At 44.5% G+C, this 17,876-nt stretch overlaps 1 protein-coding gene across 3 annotated transcripts in view; it reads left to right on the top strand.

Moving 5' to 3' along the window:
• The window catches only part of EXPH5 (exophilin 5), a 70,778-nt gene that overhangs the window by 6,517 nt on the left and 46,385 nt on the right, over positions 1 to 17,876 (top strand). Inside the window, exon 1 of one of the 3 annotated variants that reach the window (XM_026505814.4) lies at positions 14,062 to 14,627. The exons of the other annotated variants lie outside the window; for them this stretch is intronic. The gene's annotated coding sequence lies outside the window, so the exon portion shown is untranslated. Of the gene's footprint in view, positions 1 to 14,061; positions 14,628 to 17,876 lie in introns of those variants that run through there. 3 annotated transcript variants of the gene reach the window in all.

The following is a 17,876-nucleotide window of genomic DNA, read 5'->3' as shown; positions in this document are numbered from 1 at the left end:
ATGAGAACCGTCTAGACGTTACGGGAGAGCCGTGTAGGCTTGTGTGTTCTGTTCTCCTAACAAGGTGTGGGATTCACATGGATCTCTCAGGTGTCCGCAGTTTCCAGTAACATCCGGTTTAGTTCATTCCTTTAATCCTCACGGAGATCTTTCTCTCACACAACCTGTCCCGTCTAGTCACTGCCGTGCATTGGTCTCCCCAGGCAATACGTGTGAAACTACTGTCATATTATAGTTTCATACCCCAAGGTTTGGGGGTAGTGTCCTTTTTAGGCTGTGTGACATTGTCACTCCTGTTGCTTTCCCAGTGTTTCCTATCTGTTTGTGTTCAGCCTCATCATAATCGATAGAGCAGGCACTCCTGCCTTTTTCGAAAGCTAATGACAAGGGCAATAGTGAGAGCTAATGCTTGTTCAGCCCTCCTCTGTGCTAAACTCTTCATGAGCATTTGCTCATTTAATTCCCACAACAGCCTGAACAGGGAAGGGGTATTTCTTTTTTTATTTCCTTTCTGCTGAGAAAGCTTAGGGAGGAGAAGGAACCTGGTTGAAATACTCCTGCAGGGAGTACTGATTTGTGAACTCCGTGTGTGTTAACTTCCTACGCAGCCCTGCCTCCAGCCATGGTCGCAAGGAGGGTGATGGGATTAGTCACACACGGCCCATCCAGCTTGTAACAGCACTGAGACGTTTTCATGTTAAAACTCTTATTTCCACTGACCATGACATTAAAGAAAGTACAATTCTACGTTGCCATGTGTTCGAGTAGAAGTTATTATGCTAAGTGAAATAAGTCAAGCAGAGAAAGACAATTATCATATGATTTCTCTCATCTATGGAACATAAGAACTAGGATGATCGGTAGGGGAAGAAAGGGATAAAGAAAGGGGGGTAATCAGAAGGGGGAATGAAACATGAGAGTAACTATGGACTATGAGAAACAAACTGAGGGCCTCAGAGGGGAGGGGGGTTGGGGAATGGGATAAACTGGTGATGGGTAGTAAGGAGGGCACATACTACATGGTGCACTGGGTGTTATACGCAACTAATGAATCATCGAACTTTACATCGGAAACCGGGGATGTACTGTATGGTGACTAACATAATATAATAAAAAATCATTAAAAAAAAGTTATTATTAAACAAAAGGGCATGAGGGATGTGAGGGTACCACTAGTGAATCGGCCATATATAGGCAACATTGCCCGCAAGCATTTATGTGTTAGAAAGCATATGTGCATCCTGTAAGGATATGCTCCAAACTGTTCACAGCGGCTGTCTCGTGGGCATCATAATTAAAGGGACTCTAACCCTTGTACTGTTATTTTATTTCTTATAATTATCATAAGTTAACTAAAAAATGATGGCTGTTTCTTTTGGTAATAAAGAAATACAAAATGTTTGGCTATGTTTTTTAACTTCGTAAGTGTATCTTTTAAAATAATTTTTAAAAAATACCTGGATGTTTTTCCATCCTTTTCTTTATAATGTTTTATCAATATCGTGATATTAATGTATTCACGGGTAAGTTGCATTCTGTCCGTCGGTCTTGAGTTCTATGTGGCCGAGGATTGTCTTCGGGATGGAGAGCCTTACACACCTAGTAGGTGCTCAATTTCTAATTAAATGGACCTTAACTTACGTCCATGAAGGAATACGAAGTAAAGGAAGGAAAGATTTGGGGAAACCAAGGACAAAGAAGGTCATTAGTCAGAAAACATGTTTCTCTCTGTTGGCACACTTGAGTCTTAGAACAGAACCAGCTGGCTAAGCAATTCGGGTCTGTTCTTCTGCAGTTGGTGCTGCATAGGCCGTGATATTCCAGAGCCGCAGGCTCACCTCACTCTCCTTCCCAGGAACATTTCCTTATTGGCATTGCCAGTGGCCCTATTTAAAGGTCATACTTAAAATATCAGCTTGGCATACCACAGGGGCCAGCTTCCTCATCGCACGGCATGTAATGGTTTCTAATGATGAAAGAGGGAATTGGGGCCATAGTGACCAAACTCCCCACTTCCTAAAGAAAGGTTGTGGTGTTTTTTATTTCTGTCAAGGCTGCTTTGGTTTCAACTTTAAAACAATGCATTTTGCAGCAGTTGAAGGGGGTAGGGGGCTGCGGGGAGAGGAACCTGGCAACCATAGCTCTGTCCTCCTCGTGTGTGGAGAAGATGTGTTGTGCAGGTGGTGGGAGGGCCGTGCTCCCTCTGAAGGCACCAGGCAAGGGTCTGTTCCAGGGCCCTCTACTAGTTCCTAGTAGTTCCCTGGCCCATGGCAGTTAACTCCAGTCTTCGCATGGTCTTCTCATGGTGCTCTCACCATGCACATGTCTGTCTCTGTCCAAATTTTCCTCTTTTCATAAGGACACCATTCATATTGGATTAGAATACCCTAATAACTTCATTGTAATTTGAATACCTCTGTAAAGCCCCTTTCTCCAAATAAGGTCATATTCTGAGGTACTGGGGGATTAGGACCCTCATATATCTTTTTTGGAGGATACAGTGTAACACATAATAGTAAGGCTGGTTTCGTATTTTGAAGTAAATTACTGTGAATCCACCATACAACAGTCTAAAGCAGAAAAGTGTGATCATATTAATTGATGCAGAAAAAGCAATTGACAAAGTTGAACATGCATTCACGACAAAAATTCTTTGCAAGAAAGAAGTAGAATCTGATGAAAGCATCTGCCAAAAAATTTACGGCTAACATCATACCTAATGGTGAAACACGAATGCTTTTCCTCTAAGATCCGGAGCAAGGCAAGGGTGTGAAATCTCACCACTCCTAATTCAACATCATACTTAAAGTCGTAGCAAGTGTCAGCCAAGGTAAAGAAAAGACATATGAGAAAGGAAGAAATAAAACTATCCCTAGTTGCAGATGACATGATTGTCTACAAAGAAAATCCCCAAAAACATCTACCAAAAAAAAAAAAAAAAAAAATCCTGGAACTAAGAAGTAAATTTAGCAAGGTGGTAGGATACAAGATCAACATACAAAATTCTATTGAGTTTCCATATAGTAGGAATGAACGATTAGAAAGGCAAGAGAGGGGCGCCTGCGTGGCACAGCGGTTGAGCGTCTGCCTTTGGCTCAGGGCGTGATCCCGGCGTTATGGGATGGAGCCCCACATCAGGCTCCTCCACTATGAGCCTGCTTCTTCCTCTCCCACTCCCCCTGCTTGTGTTCCCTCTCTCGCTGGCTGTCTCTATCTCTGTCGAATAAATAAATAAAATCTTGAAAAAAAAAAAAAAGAAAGGCAAGAGAATTGAATAGACAAAACAATTTTGAAAAAGAAGAATAAAGTTGGAAGAATAACACTATATGATTTTAAGACTCACTATAAAGCCATTGTAATCAAGATAGTGTCGTATGTGTGAAGGGAAAGACCTAGATTAATGGAACAGAGTAGAGTCCAGAAATAGACCCCAAAATGCAGCCAGTTGATTTTCTTTTCTTTTTCTTTCTTTCTTTTTTTTTTTTTTTTTTTTACAAAAGTGCAAAGGCAATTCAATGAAGGATAGTCTTTTCAACAAGTGGTGTTGGGATAACTGGGCACAAGGCCAGAAATGTCTTCATCACCCAAAATAAAACCCATTAGTTATTCTTCATTTCTGACCCTCTTACCCCCACTCCACCCCAGGTACTGGTAACTGCTTTCTGTCTTTATGGATTTACCTATTCTGGACATTTCATGTAAATGGAATCATCCGATACGTAACTTTTCGTGTCTCTTTAGTTAGGGTAATGTTTTCAAGGTTGATTCACCTTGTAGCATTTATCTGTACTTTGTGCTTTTTAATAACTGAATGAATATACATTCCATTGGATGTATATACCACAATTTGTCTAGCCATTCCTCTGTTGATTAAAATTTAGGTTGTTTCCACTTTTTGGCTGTTGGGAATAGTGTTATTGTGAACATAAATCTACAAGGATTAGAGTACCTGTTTGCAATTCTTTGGGGGTATATACCCAGGTGTGGAATTACTGTGATATTGGGTAATTCTATATTTAAATTTCTAGGAGTCATAGAAACGTTTTCACCCACATTGACTTTATACAGTTGTGACCATACCATGCATATTTTTTTTAAGATTCTTTTTTTCTTTAAGCAGGGTCCATGCCCAACGTGGGGCTTGAACTCATAACCCCGAGATTGAGAGTCACATGCTCTACTGCCTGAGCCAGCCAGGGGCCCCTATACTGTGTGTATTTTTGTTTATTTATGTAACATCTAACATAAAAGTAACTCCTTGAAATTAAAGACTCACAGTCAACGTTATTTTTGTGACTGTGTGCTATTCTACTATGTATATTTTAGAATTTAATTATTGTAATATTTTAGCCACTATGATTTTTTCTTTCTTGTTTCCTATTGCTTTATTACATAACACTGTAACAAACCTTCATGATTACATCCTTAATTCAATTTAAATTGTCTCCCTAGGGTAAATTCCACAAAATAGAATCCTTAGTTTATAATATAGTTTCTAAATTCTTATTACCTGTTACCAAATTACTTTCCAAAAAATGTTCTACCAGATTTCACCTTGAATAGCAGTGCGGGTATTTTACCATACCCTCTCAGCACTGGATGCTATTACTATTTTTAAAAAATCTTTGCTAATTTTATAGGAAAAAAAAATTAACTTGACTTAATATCTAGCACTGGTCATAATGAACTTGAACTTTTTTTTGTATGTTTACGACTCATTTACGTTTCATGATTTATGAATTGTCTGTTCATATCTGCCCATTTTTATTTCAGGATTTGTATTCAGAATCCCTCTTGTCATACATAACAGATCTAACCATGGCTTTAACGAATTGAGGATAAACTTTTCTGACATAATAGGGTATCTGGAAGTAGACAAGCACTAGCTGGTTTAGTGGTTTAAGATATCAGGATGGTGTCTTGCAACACAAAATGGCTGCAACTGCTCTGAACATTACACTCCTACAAGACAGGAAGAAGGGGATGTGGTAGTGCCAATTCTACTTGTCCTTTACCCTGGAAGTAAAAGCTTTTCCGGATGCTGATCCCAGCCAATTCCTCCTTATGTATCATTGACCAGAACCAGGTCGTAAGGCCACCCTCACTGCAAGGGAATTGAGAAATCAAGAAGTGGAATTCAGATGTTAGGCTTAGACCAATTGTGATCCCTCCCCTGAACCTGAACATTTTGCTGCCCACAGCAAAACCAGAAAGGAGAGTAATTGGGGGGAATCGATTCTAGAAGGCAACCAACACCGTCTGACATCAAATCTCAGTGTGGTTTTTTCTTACTGATTTATATGTTTTTCTATTAAGGAGATTGACTTTTGTCCCATTTATTACAAATGTATTTCCCAGTTTTCAGTTTGCACTTAACTTCTATTTATCCGAAAGCAGAAGGGATCTTTTTTTAAGATTTGTTTATGTATTTGAGAGAGAGAGAACACAAGAGGGAGGGAGAGAGAATCTCAAGCAGACTCCACACTGAGCACAGGGTCTAATGCGGGGCTCGATCTCACAACCCAGAGACCATGCCCTGAGCCGAAACCAAAAGTCTGAAGCTCAAATGACTGCACCACCCAGGCGCCCCTCCGTTTTTATATAACGAAGTGTACCTAGTTTTTAAAAAGTTTTCTTTTTAAGATTAGAAAGTTCTCCCATCTAGAGATTAGGTCAATATCTCACCTCTACCTTTTAAAATCTTTTTTAAAAACTAACTTTTTAATGATCCAGTATACATTTTATTTTTAAAGTAGGATAATTATATGAATTGATTTTTCCCCCCAAATGGCTAGCAAATTGTCCTGGTACCATTTATCTCCATCTGCTTTTAAGGCCTTTGATTATTCCTTTTAGCAAAAGGACCGGGAACAAACAAACAGTAACAGCGACAGAGTGTTGGTGAGGCAAATGCGACGGCATCCACAATCATGAAACTAAGAAGGAAGTTGTAGGGACAAGGGTTTTGTACAGATAAGTGTGATTTTGCACATATATTAGTACATAGAAGTAATGGGTCATGTTGCACGTCCTTCATCTTCCCATTTCCTAGGCCAGGTGGCAGACCCCACCCAGGGTAGACCATTCATTGTGAGATCTACATCACGTGACCTGGTTGTCTTTTTTTTTTTTTTAAGATTTTATTTATTTATTTGTCAAAGAGAGAGACAGAGAGAGAGAAGAGAGCGCATGAGCAGGGGAAGGGGCAGAGGGAGAAGCAAGCTCCCTGCTGAGCAAGGAGCCTGATGGGGGACTTGATCCCAGGCTCCTGGGAACATGACGTGAGCCAAAGGCAAGACGCTTAACTGACTGACCCACCCAGGCATCCCCTGGTTGTCTCTTCGATCTGGTTCTTTTGATAGTCAAACCAATAGCCTGTTTGGGTGGCATAAGTTTTTAATTTGTCACAAAAGTAATTTGCTTTAAAAATTAATCACAAGGATAAGTGATTAATGGGATTACTAGACAAACGAGCAAACAAAATTAAAACTTCGCATGTTGTGAATTTAATGTTTACTGCTCTCGGGGGAGCTGGTAAAGCTCTTTAGATCACTGTCTGCACATTAATCAGGGTCCCACCAGGAAAACAGAAACTACTCCTTATTTAAAATAGAATGTAGTGCAGTGAATTGGTTCCATCATGAAAAGAGGCAGAGAAACCAATCAGGGGGACAGTGAGGCAGCCGGAGACTGGCCCCATCAGGAAGCCTGGAGACAGTGTTTGCTGGTAACTGGCTCCCCTGGAGAAAAAGCCTTGATTTGCAGCATTGGCCAATTTCACGCCAGCAATAGTTTAACAACCAGCTTGCAAAATTCCGAGTATTTAACCATCTGCCCTTGTGAGTCAGTACAAGCCAGCTCTGGCGCACCGCTGGTTGGAGAGGAAAAGGGAGCAGGTGGTGTTATCCAGGCCTTGGCGAGGATCCCCCAAGAGAAACTGCAACCAAGCATGGCAGGCCTGTCTGGGGATTTGGAGCCGTGGGGGAGGCAATCACTGCCAGAAGTTTTGCATGAGGCAGAGGGAGAAGGAGAATACCCTGCCTTTCTCCTTCTCACCCTCCAGTCTCCTGCCAGTGTCTGGCTGAAGCCAGCTGGAAGCAGCTGACGAGTAGTTAGAGCCTGGAGACGAAGCTTGCAGAGGTCATCTCCCAGCAGCATGAAGCAGAGCAGGGGAAGGACAGCCCCTTGTTCTTTACTCTCCCATTCCTGTTGTCCTCTTCTGTCGTCCTGTAGAGCCTGCATTTTCTCACTGCCCAGGCTCACATTGCTAAAGCTCTGCTTCCTGCCAAATGAGTCTTATGCATTTTCCTTCGTGTTATCCTGGACTACTGTCCATGCCCATTCTTTGTTCTTTTACAGTTTCTTTGGCTTCTGCACCTTTGGGGAGTTGCTCTGTTCTGCTCCCTGCCTTTCTGGGTGTTCTTCCTAGGCCCTACTCAGTCTCCATCACGCTCCTGTGCCTCAGGGTCTTTGGGTAGGAAGGAAGAGTGTTACTCAGGGCACCTAAAGTAGAGTGGGCTTTGCAGAAAGCTTATGTGTGGACTGAAACTGGAATTTGAAGGACTCGGGGATCCAAGACTGCTCCAGGGACCGGCCACACTCTCTTCCTCCCAGGGTGCCCTTGACTCTTGGACTGACTGCTGCTTCTCGAATTCTCCGGTGCAGATCCTTATGCTCAGGACCAGCATGCCGGGTCACATGATGCATGTCGGCTGGACAGACTGCCCTGGGGTCAGGCATCCAATCTGCAGCACCTCCTGGGGGAACGTGTAGCGCCGGGCGTCCTGAGCAGGGGCCCTAGACCATCTAGTTCGGCTGAAAGTGATAGCGTGTGGGTGTGGCAGGTGAAAGGGCCTTCCTTTCTCTGTGAGCCTACCTGGGCACTAAGATACTTGCTATCTTCTTGGCTTCTGTGATGACGGGCCTTGGCCTGCAGCCTCTGCTAAGACAGAAGTTCTCAAACCTGGCTGAAATGACAGCTACCTGGGGAACTCTTCAAACTACCGAGGTCAGGCCCCGCCCTGACATTCTGGCTTCATTGGTCTGCGATCAGGCTGGGCGCGGGCATTTTTTCAATGTGAAGTGAGGGATCGTGGCCCAACGGCCGAGCATGGGGCCCTGACTCCGCCTGGCGCACACATCTTCCCTACACTCCTCTCCATTGCACAAGTTGAGGGAGTGTGATTTTCGGGAAACCTTGTGGTTTGGGAGGAGAAGGCCTGCAGTCCTAGCAGAGGACAACTGAGAGGGCTGAGCCCGACGCAGAAGTAATAAACCTTGTTTCTAGTGCTTTCCCACTTTAAAATTGCTCGGTAGGATCAAAGGGACCTTCTGTCCCTGGAGCTGTTGAGTCTGGCAACAGGAAGAATTCCTTTTTACTTTTTGTTGTTTTGTTTTGTTTTACTGCCCACTAAGTGTGGGTTCTACACAAACAGGTCCTGTAACATCCACAAGCGGCTTAGAGGCTGTTCTTGTGAACCTGCCGCTTTGCTCTAGTAACAGGCTCTTCATGTCGGCTCCTGGTGGTGTGTTCAGTGTGAGGAAGGAGGAGGGAATAGCCAAGGAAAGCAACGTGGAAGCCCGATGAGTTTCTGAAAGGGAAAAGCAGCCTGATTTTGGTACAAATTGGCCAGAAGCGAGAGGAAGGAGTTACGTACGTCTCTGTGCGACTCTGTGATTATACAGGAATACTTGACTTAAATATACACAGCACTTTAAAGCCTACTGTGTTCAGCTGAGCCCCTTAAATGTCCTTTAAGGTAGAACGAATATGATTATCCCTACTTTCCCCAAATTTTATTATCCTTATTTCTCTCTTTTCTCAAAGAGTCTCAAGACCAGAGTAATGTCCAGGGGTGGGTGTGGGACTCTGACGGTCCCCCGAGGCTCTTGTGCCACGTGGTCTGTGGCTCTGTGGGTGGCGTGGGACGATGGAGATGGGTGGAAAAGTGGAGGTTCGAGGGCAGTTAATACCTTAGCTTTGAGGGAGTTAAATAACAGTTGAGAGAACATGTGAGCAGAGATCATAGCAATGGCAGCATGGGGGTCAGATGGAGGGCCCCCAAGATCTCCATCTGCCCCACCCCTGCAGCCACACCAAACACGCCTGCCAGCCACGTGAGACGCAGGAACGTTCTGGGGATGCTGATGAGATACAGACTGCAGTGGCAGTGAGGCCAGGGGGCTCTGGAGACAGAATCGTCAGACGCTCCCAGATGGCCTGAGGACCACCTGTGGGCCTATATGAAATCCCCTGAACAGCCAGTGTTTTTATTTAAATCGGGTCAGAGTTCAGATGGTGACCCAGGTTTTTCCTTTCATTTGTAGGCTTTTAAATTGCAGAATTTTTAACAGCCTTTTTTTTTTTTTTTTAAAGGCTGTCGTGTATTTGACATGTGGTTTTCTTCCTTTCTTCCAGATCCCAGCAAGGTATATAAAAATTATGCTTTGGACCATGCCTGTTTGAGGGTAGGTCTCAGTTGCTGCCTGAATCACCGTGCATTTGCACGTGGGCTCGCACTTCAAGGCTCCCGATCAGGGTGAGCAGAGGCCATGTGAAAACTCTGCTTCCTGAAAGCTGTCCCCTCGGTCTGGATAGAGGAGCTTCACGGCTCCGAGTAGGCAATGTGCTGGCGCTTCGCTGGGGTGGTTTCTGACAATGGCCTTCCCCGTGGTTGGGGTAGGCAGTATATCAGGGAGGCTCCGGCCACCCTCCCGCTCTCTCTCTCTCTCTCTCCCCCTTGTCTGCTTCCTGGTGCCTCTCCCTCCCTAAGGACATCATTTTCTCCCCTGTTCTCAGCAACCCCCCTCATCCCATCAAGACGCATCCTTATTTGCAGGTTATGGTAGCAGCGGCTCCACAGAAGACAACTGGAAAGGCCAATAAATTAGGTCATGTCTGTCCACAGCAGTTTAATTGCCTTGCCCCTGCCATCCAGGCACAGTTCTTTAAAAGGCGTATGAGTAACATATTCCCTCCAGGGTAGCTGTCTCCACCTTCAAAGCCACACCGGACCCCACCCTCACCTGCTCTACCTAGCATTTTGTACCCTGGTTCTGCCGGGCTCTGGCTCCAGACTCTGCCCAGCTGTTTCTCGTTTCTTCCATGTGGTAACTTTTCACACCTTGTTCAGGGCCTTACAGATCCTTAAAGAGAGTTCACGGGAACAAAAAGATACATAAATGTAACTTTTTATTAAAAACATTTTGCATGTGTCTAAGAACTGACCAACTAGTGTTGTAAATGGCACAATTTCCAAACAGTGCTTCGGAGCAATGATAGCATTAAAGTGATAAACATGCTTTTCTGCTCTTGGCTCATCTGAGCTTCATCTCTGAGGCGCTCTGGGCCACTCACAGGCCGGAGCCGTAAAGACGGAAGCTTCCTCACCTCCAGGGCCCTGGGTCTCTTGGGGAGGTGGCCAGGTCCCCCCTTCTCCTTCAGCGTGGGTCCACCTGCCTTCCTGGGACGCGGTAGTCGGCAGGACGTTTTTACTGCAGGTGGGTCAGCCATCAACAGTAAGTGTTGGGAGTAGCACCTCAGTTTCACGTCTCTCCTAGAGCTGCCTGCTGGGACGAGCTCCTCCGCTTACAGCATGAAGGCGTCTGTCTTTGGAGCCTGTCTCTGTCTCAGGACCCTCCTCGCAGCACTGGTAGGGTCAGAAGTTGGGTACCTCTGTGTCCCTCTCTAGGGTGAGAGCCCCAGCCCCGTAGGAGAGATTTTTTTCTCTATCATGGATTCAACAACACTCCTGTTGAGAGGCGCTCATTTATTTAGCAGATACACGCGAGATCCCGTTATGAACCGCGAGATCCTGTTAGTACCGGAAATACAGAATACCCTCCGCAGTCTCAGTCGTCAGCGACCGGGAGGGATCGGAAAACAGCGTATTAGCTGTACCATGGCAGACAATAAGCCAGCTACGCACAGGGACACAGAGCTCATTTCACCCCAGGTGAGGTCTCAGGGAAGACTTTGCTGGAGAAGATGAGGCCTGAATTGAGTTAGATGGGGTGTGGGGTGAATAAAAGTGGGAAGGGCAACCCACATGGGGCGGACAGCACTAGGGATGGCCCAGAGATGGGGAGGACCCTGGGGAGTCGCAGGCATCGGCAGTAGTGGGATTACTGGAATACACAGCGAGAGCCTGTGACTGGCAGGAGTCCCTGGGGAGCCCCGGGGGTGTCTGGAGCCCCAGAGTGGCACCTGTGGCGGAGGTGACGCCGGGGTTAGAAGACCTATGTTTAAGAGTCCTGACTAGGGATGAAAAGAAGGGGAAAGGCTCAGGAAATATTTGGAAAGTTAAATTAGCTGCACTTGGGGCTGACAGGCTGGAGAAGGGAGAAAGGTGAGTTCATGGGAACCCAGGTTTCTGGCTTTCAGGAGCTTTTGGCATTTGGTCACTGTTCACACTGAAACTGGTGAATTCCGGTGGACTCTACGCTCTGGGAATCCAGGGTAGGTGATAGATCTGAATCCTAAAGGCCACCAGTTCCTTCACCGGCTTTGAAACATGGAGGTGCTTTATCTCATGAGGTACTTTCTGTCTCAGCAAGGAAGGTCAGGTCTGAAGCCTGTGACCAGGAGGGGAGGTGAAGGGAGAAGTAGGCAGAATCCGAAGCAGAGTTCTGGCAAGGGAGCCTGGAGCGTGTTCTCTGGCTCCAGATGGCCTGGTAAAGGACTTGTGCGTCCAAGCTGCCAGCAGCCACCTGGCGGGTGAAGAGGGACTGACTGGCCCCCAGGAACCAGCTCCCTGGCACGCAGAGGCAAGCAGCCTGCCGGCCAGCGGGGATCCAAGCAGCCAGAGGAGACCGTGAATGCTTTCATTTCCTGCCTGTCACTTTGGGCTTCTGTCAGGAGCTTCAGTGCCCTCCCATTCCAAGCAAAAAGAATTCAGGCTGACTGGTCATTGAAATACCCTCCTCCCCTCCAAAAAAACCCCCAAAAAATACAAAACCCAAAAACCGAAAAAAACAAAAGAACCCCAAGACACCTCAAGTGTCTGTTTCCCTTGGTGAAGTAGCAGCAAGTTGACTTTTCGGCAGTACCCTGCTCTCCGTGCGGGGTCGGCAGACGCGTTTCAGCTTCAGCAAGTGGGGAGTCCCCTGTCTTCACTGTGCCCTCTCCACCAGCCTAGGGCACTGGGGATCTTGGTTTCGAAGCTTGTCCAAAGTCACTAAGAGAGACAAAGCCATCATTCTACCTTGTGCTGCCCAACACCGACCAGGTAAGCTGCCGTGCGCCAGAATGAAGCCTGGGCAGGTCATTTGGCCTGATATTCCAGAATGTGCTAGAATATATTGAACGTACATCTCTAGGTTCAAAGCAACAAGGCTGAGAATGGTATCATCAACAGGCATGACGAGAAAGGAAAAAGATGACTCTTTCCAAGTTTATCATGATGGGAGTTTACTTAAATCTCAGCATCTTTGGGGATCAAGATTAGTGATGTTTCCATTTCATTCAAATAAGAGATACTTGACAATATTTTGAGGACCTGCTATTTGTATGATTTATGCAGTCTGGTATGATAAATGTAAAATGTAGAACCCAAGAAATTGGCAATCTCTTTGGGCAGACAGGGCATGAAAATTTAAATACTATGCTGCACATGACTAAGTACCTCATGGGTGGTCCAGACAGTAGGATTTTGGAGTGAGAGAAAGACGGATGGGAGCTGAAATGAGGAGAGTGTTTGTAAAGAGACTGGCCTTGAAGGCTGGTTAGAGGTGAATGGGGAGAAGGACTCCCAATTATGGCTTGTTAACGCCTCCATTGTTCCAATTCTACATAACACACTTTGTGAACTTTAACGAGCAGTTAGACACAAATCTTCACTTCAGAAAGGCTGTTTCAGTACTGGGAACTAAAGTCCTAAAGAATAGGGCTAGTGTTTGTTTATTGCGTGTAACTGCTGGCTTGGGAGGGTGTTCCTCAACCCTGCCTTCCTCCCTCCCCCCTTCCCCGGGAATCTCTTCACCTTCAGTTACTTCTGCTATAAGTTCACTAATTTTTTTTTTTAGCAAAAATTTCTAAAAATAGTTTTTTAAACTTGCACATGGAGAATGAGATTTAGCTTAACCATTTACATATTATTTTTATTTTTATTATTCTGAATGGTAACTAGAGAAGCACAAAATCATTTCTGATAAAATAGAAGTTAATTATGTGCTAAAGGGTTATGCGGTCCCTTTCTCCCTATCTCTAGCTTTTAGGTGGATCTGCTGAATCAGGGAGCAGCCACCCAGTGGGTTGGTTCGAGTGACAGGCATGAAGCCACAAGAAGAAATCTTTGACTTCCCTTCCAAGTCCTGGTCTTGATATGAGAGCATAGGACGCCTCCAGAAGGCCTGCATGATCTGAGTATTGAACCATCTCCTGTGTGTTTCTAACAAGGAATTGAGAGCATTTCAGAGTTTCTGGAATTCTTATAGCCCAGTGACATAGGACAGTATTATATAGAAAATATTAATAGATAATGATTGACCTCCATAAGTAAGCTTGGATGATTTCTCTTGATGGAAGGCCACCAAATAAAAACTTCTATGAACACTGAAACAAAACAAAAACAAGCAAAACCTGCTTCTTCACTCCTACTTCCTTTGCTCCAATTACTCTCTGCCAGTTATGGTCTTCAGCTATGCCCCCTTCCTACACACACACACCCTCACAATCTATTTTCCAAATCATTTGATCATTCACTGAAGAAAGAGCATCACTCGTGAGAAACAGTGGCAGATTTGGACTCTGCCATAATGGGGTTTATATACTCCAGTATACTCCAGCAAGTATGTTTCTGTCTCTCCTCTGAGATCATCTTTGTGAATGCTTTCCCAGCCCTAACCCAGAACTAATCATATTCTTCTTTATGATCCCAGAGCAAGAGTCTTCGTTTTTTATTATATGATTGTGACATAATAAGAAATATATATATTTGATCTTTGTCTCTGGTTCCTGGCACCACCGAGCTTCTAAAACCCTTGAAATTTTCTGAGTGGTAGAGGTGGGAGGAGTGTCTTTTGTTATTCGTAATATGGTGCTTTCCACCATATCTGAGTCTAGGACTCCTGGGAGTTGGAGTCAGAGGAACCAGTCCCGTGATTAGAGGATTGGAACTTTTAGCCCCACCCCCTGACCTCCAGGGAGGGGTGAGGAGGGGTGGGGACTGGAAATTAACTTAACCAACAATGGCTAATGATTTAAACAATGGTGCCTACATAATGAAGCCTCTATAAGACTGGGTAAACCACGAAGTTCAGAGAGCTTCTGGGGTGGTGAACAGGAGTGCATCCACAGGCGGGGAGGGGGGAAAACCCCCCACTGCACAGAACCTCCTGTGCTCAGGACGCTTCCGGACCTTGTCCTGTGCGTTTCTTCATCTGGCTGTTCATTCGTATCGTTTATAAATGTCCTTTGTAATACTTTGGCAATAGTAGGTAAACTATTTACCTGTGTTCTGTGAGCTGTTCCAGCAAATGATCAAACCCCAAGAGCGGCCCTTGGGCGGTCAGTCAGAAGTACTAGGAGCCTGGGTTGGAGATAGTGTCTGAAGTGAGGTCAAGTCTTGAGGGACTGAGCCCTTAACCTGTGGAGTCTGCACTAACTCTGGGCAGTTTGTGTCGGAAGTGTGAGTAGAGAGACTGGGTTTTTGTTTTGTTGTAAAGATTTATTTATTTTTGAGAGAGAGAGAGTGTGTGGGGAGGGGCAGAGGAAGAGAACCCCAAAGCAGACCCGCCGCTGAGCATGAAGCCTGATGCGGGGCTCCATACCAGGACCCCCAAGATCATGACCTGAGGCCAAAACCAAGAGCCAGTTGTTGAACTGACTGAGCCGCCCGGGCACCCTGAGACTGTTTTTCCTTCAAGCATCTGATGTGTCCTGTGTTATAACACGGCTCTTTTGTATATACTTTCCTACTGTTAGAGCTTACGTTTCCGAGTATATTCCCAGTGTCTTTACAAATGCAGGTGCTCATTATAGTTGAATTGAATTCATTTTATTTTTCACTCAAAAAATATTTTGCAGTCCTTCAGTGAAGTGCTAGCACTGAGCTAGGTCATGGGACAAAGAATAAGGAAGGGAAGGCAAACAAGCAGAAGAGCAACTCGGGGAAAGGCCAGAGAGTATGGCCAGGAGTTGGAATGGTTAGCTCCCAGGACTAAGTGAGGGGACAATGGGTAACAATCCACATGGGTAAGCTGGGGGTCTGCTGATAAAGAACTGAGTTTTACAGATGAGGAAGAAGAGACACATACATGTTACTTGATCAGCCCAAGTAACAAAGGAATCAGAACCCATCATCTGACTGTCCCCATCATCTGTCCTCCCACACGCTCAGATGGTGATTCTATGCAGCCAAGCCAGTCTGGGGCCGTTGGCTGGGAAAAGATGAAGATAGCGCTGGAGAGCGTCTGTGACAATAGTGTCTGTGTCCTGGGGCCACATTGTACCTCTCTTTGTGTTTACCACCACAACCTGAATAGTGGCAGGAGTAACGGGAGGCAAACAACCAAGGAAATTCTGTGCTTTGGAGACATCAGCTCTGCTGTGTGCCATGTTGTAGCAGCCAGTCGGAGCCCCTGCTTGACAACACAGGGACCCGTGTGAGCTACACTCTGAAGCAAATACCAGCAGTTGCGCATGCTGCCATCCTTTGGGTCCTTTGCCTTGAGCTTCAGAGAACTGATATTTTCAGTGACACCAGGGTTAAAATAATAAGCAAAGGCGTTGAGCAGATAAGTCATAAAAAACACATATTTAATTAACAAATGGAATAGTAGTCAACCTGTCTGGTAACTGAACATTTTTTAATGGAAAAAAAACGTTTTTATGGTGCTTATTAGATATCAGATTATCAAAGATTAATGAGAACAATAATAAGTCATGTTGGCAAGGGCATGGGGAAACTGGCCCTCATATGGGATCTGCTGGTTGGAGAAAAATTTGGTATAACCTTTCTCCACCGCAATTTGGTGATATATTTCATAAGTCACTAAAACATGTATGTCCTTTGGCTCAGCAATCCCACCTCAAGGAAATTTATCCTGAGGAATTAACCATGAGTGCTAGGTTTGAACTATGTGCGTTTCAACATTATGGTTGTGAAAAATGAACAAAAACTCCCATATCCAACAATAAGGGACTAGGTACATATACTATGGAACAGAGATACAATGATAAGAAAATACCGATATAGCACAGCATTCTTAATAGAATGCTAAGTGGGAATTGTTGGCTGCAAAACAGTATTTATAGTGTTAAAGCATTTTTCAAAAAATATACACACACAGCATTTCTGCCTGAGAAACCCTGGAAGCGAGGGCTGATTGCCTGCTGAACAACCTCCCTTTACTCTGAGCTGGCTGGCGCCAACTTCTCAAACTTACTCTTACACAAGAATTGGACATCAGGCAGCCCTTCCCCCAGACTGTAAGCAACGTAGATGAAGGTCTTCCGGTGGCGCTATTGACCCCCCCCCCCAACTCCAATATCTGCCTCCATTCTTCTGACCCAGTGTGGGTAAGGGGACTTGTAACCTTCACAAGAGGTCTTTGGGTTTTTTTTGGTAAGAACACTTAACATGAGCTCTACCCTCTTAACAGAGTTTTCAGTGCATAATAAAGTGCTTTTATCTATTGGCACAATGTTGCTCAGCAGATCTGTAGAACTTACTCATTTATGCAGAACTGGAATTTTATATTTGTTGATTAGCAACTCTCATTTCCCCCTCCCCCCAGTCCCTTACTACCACGTTCTATTCTTTGCTTCTATGAGTTTAACTGTATTTGAAACCTCAGATAAGTGGAATCATTCAGTATTTGTCCTTATATGTCTGGTTCATTTCACTCAGCATCATGCCCTCAAGGTGTCACATTTGCAGACTTTCCTTCTTTTTACAGGCTGAGTAATATTCCATTTTATGTTTATACCACATTTAAAAAAATCCATCCTTTGATGGACATTTAGATTCCTTCTACATCTTGGCCATTGTGAATAATATTGCTACGGACATGAGAGGTACAGATATCTCTTGACCTAGTGTTTTCATTTCCTTCCAATCTATTCCCAGGAGTGGAATTGCTGGATCATATGGTAGTTCTATTTTATTTTTGAGGAACCTCCATACTGTTTTCCACAGTGGCTGCACCATTTTGCATTTCCATCAACAGCATACTAAAGGATTCCAAGTTCTTCAGTCTTGCCAACATTTGTCTTTGTTTTTTTTTCTTTTTCATAATAACCATTCTAACAGGTATGAGGTGATATCTCATTGTGGTTTTGATTTGCATTTTCCTGATGATTATTGATTTTGAGGATCTCTTCATCTCTCTCAGCCATTTGTGTGTTTTCTTTGGAGAAATGTCTATTCAAGGCCCTAGCCCATTTTTTAAAAAACTATTTATTTATTTATTTATTTATTTATTTATTTGAGAAAGAGAGAGAGAGCAGGAGAAGGAGTGGGGGGAGGGGCAGAGGGATAGAATCCCCAAGGGACTGTCCGCTCAGCACAGAGCCAGACACAGGGCTTGATCCCATGACCCATGAGATCATGACCTGAGCTGAAGCCAAGAGCTCGACACTCAACCAACTGAGCCACCTAGGCACCCCCCCACACCCATTTTTAAATCAACTTATTAGTTTTTTGCTATTGAATTGTAAGAGTTACTCATATATTTTGGAAATTAACCCTTTATCAGAGATGCAGTTTGAATGTATTTTCTCCCATCCTGTGGGTTGCCTTTTCGCTCTCTTGACTGTTTCCTTTGCTGCGCAGAAGATTTCTAGTTCAATATAGTCCCACTTGTCTATTTTTGCCAATGCTTTTGAGTCATATCCATGAAATGACACCACACTTTCTAATTTCAAAATATATTCA

Source organism: Ursus arctos, unplaced genomic scaffold (genome assembly GCF_023065955.2).
Source record: "Ursus arctos isolate Adak ecotype North America unplaced genomic scaffold, UrsArc2.0 scaffold_22, whole genome shotgun sequence".
In the NCBI taxonomy this organism is placed as follows: Eukaryota; Metazoa; Chordata; class Mammalia; order Carnivora; family Ursidae; genus Ursus; species Ursus arctos.
The sequence above is the reverse complement of the archived record's forward strand: the minus strand, read 5'-3'. Positions and strand labels throughout refer to the sequence as shown.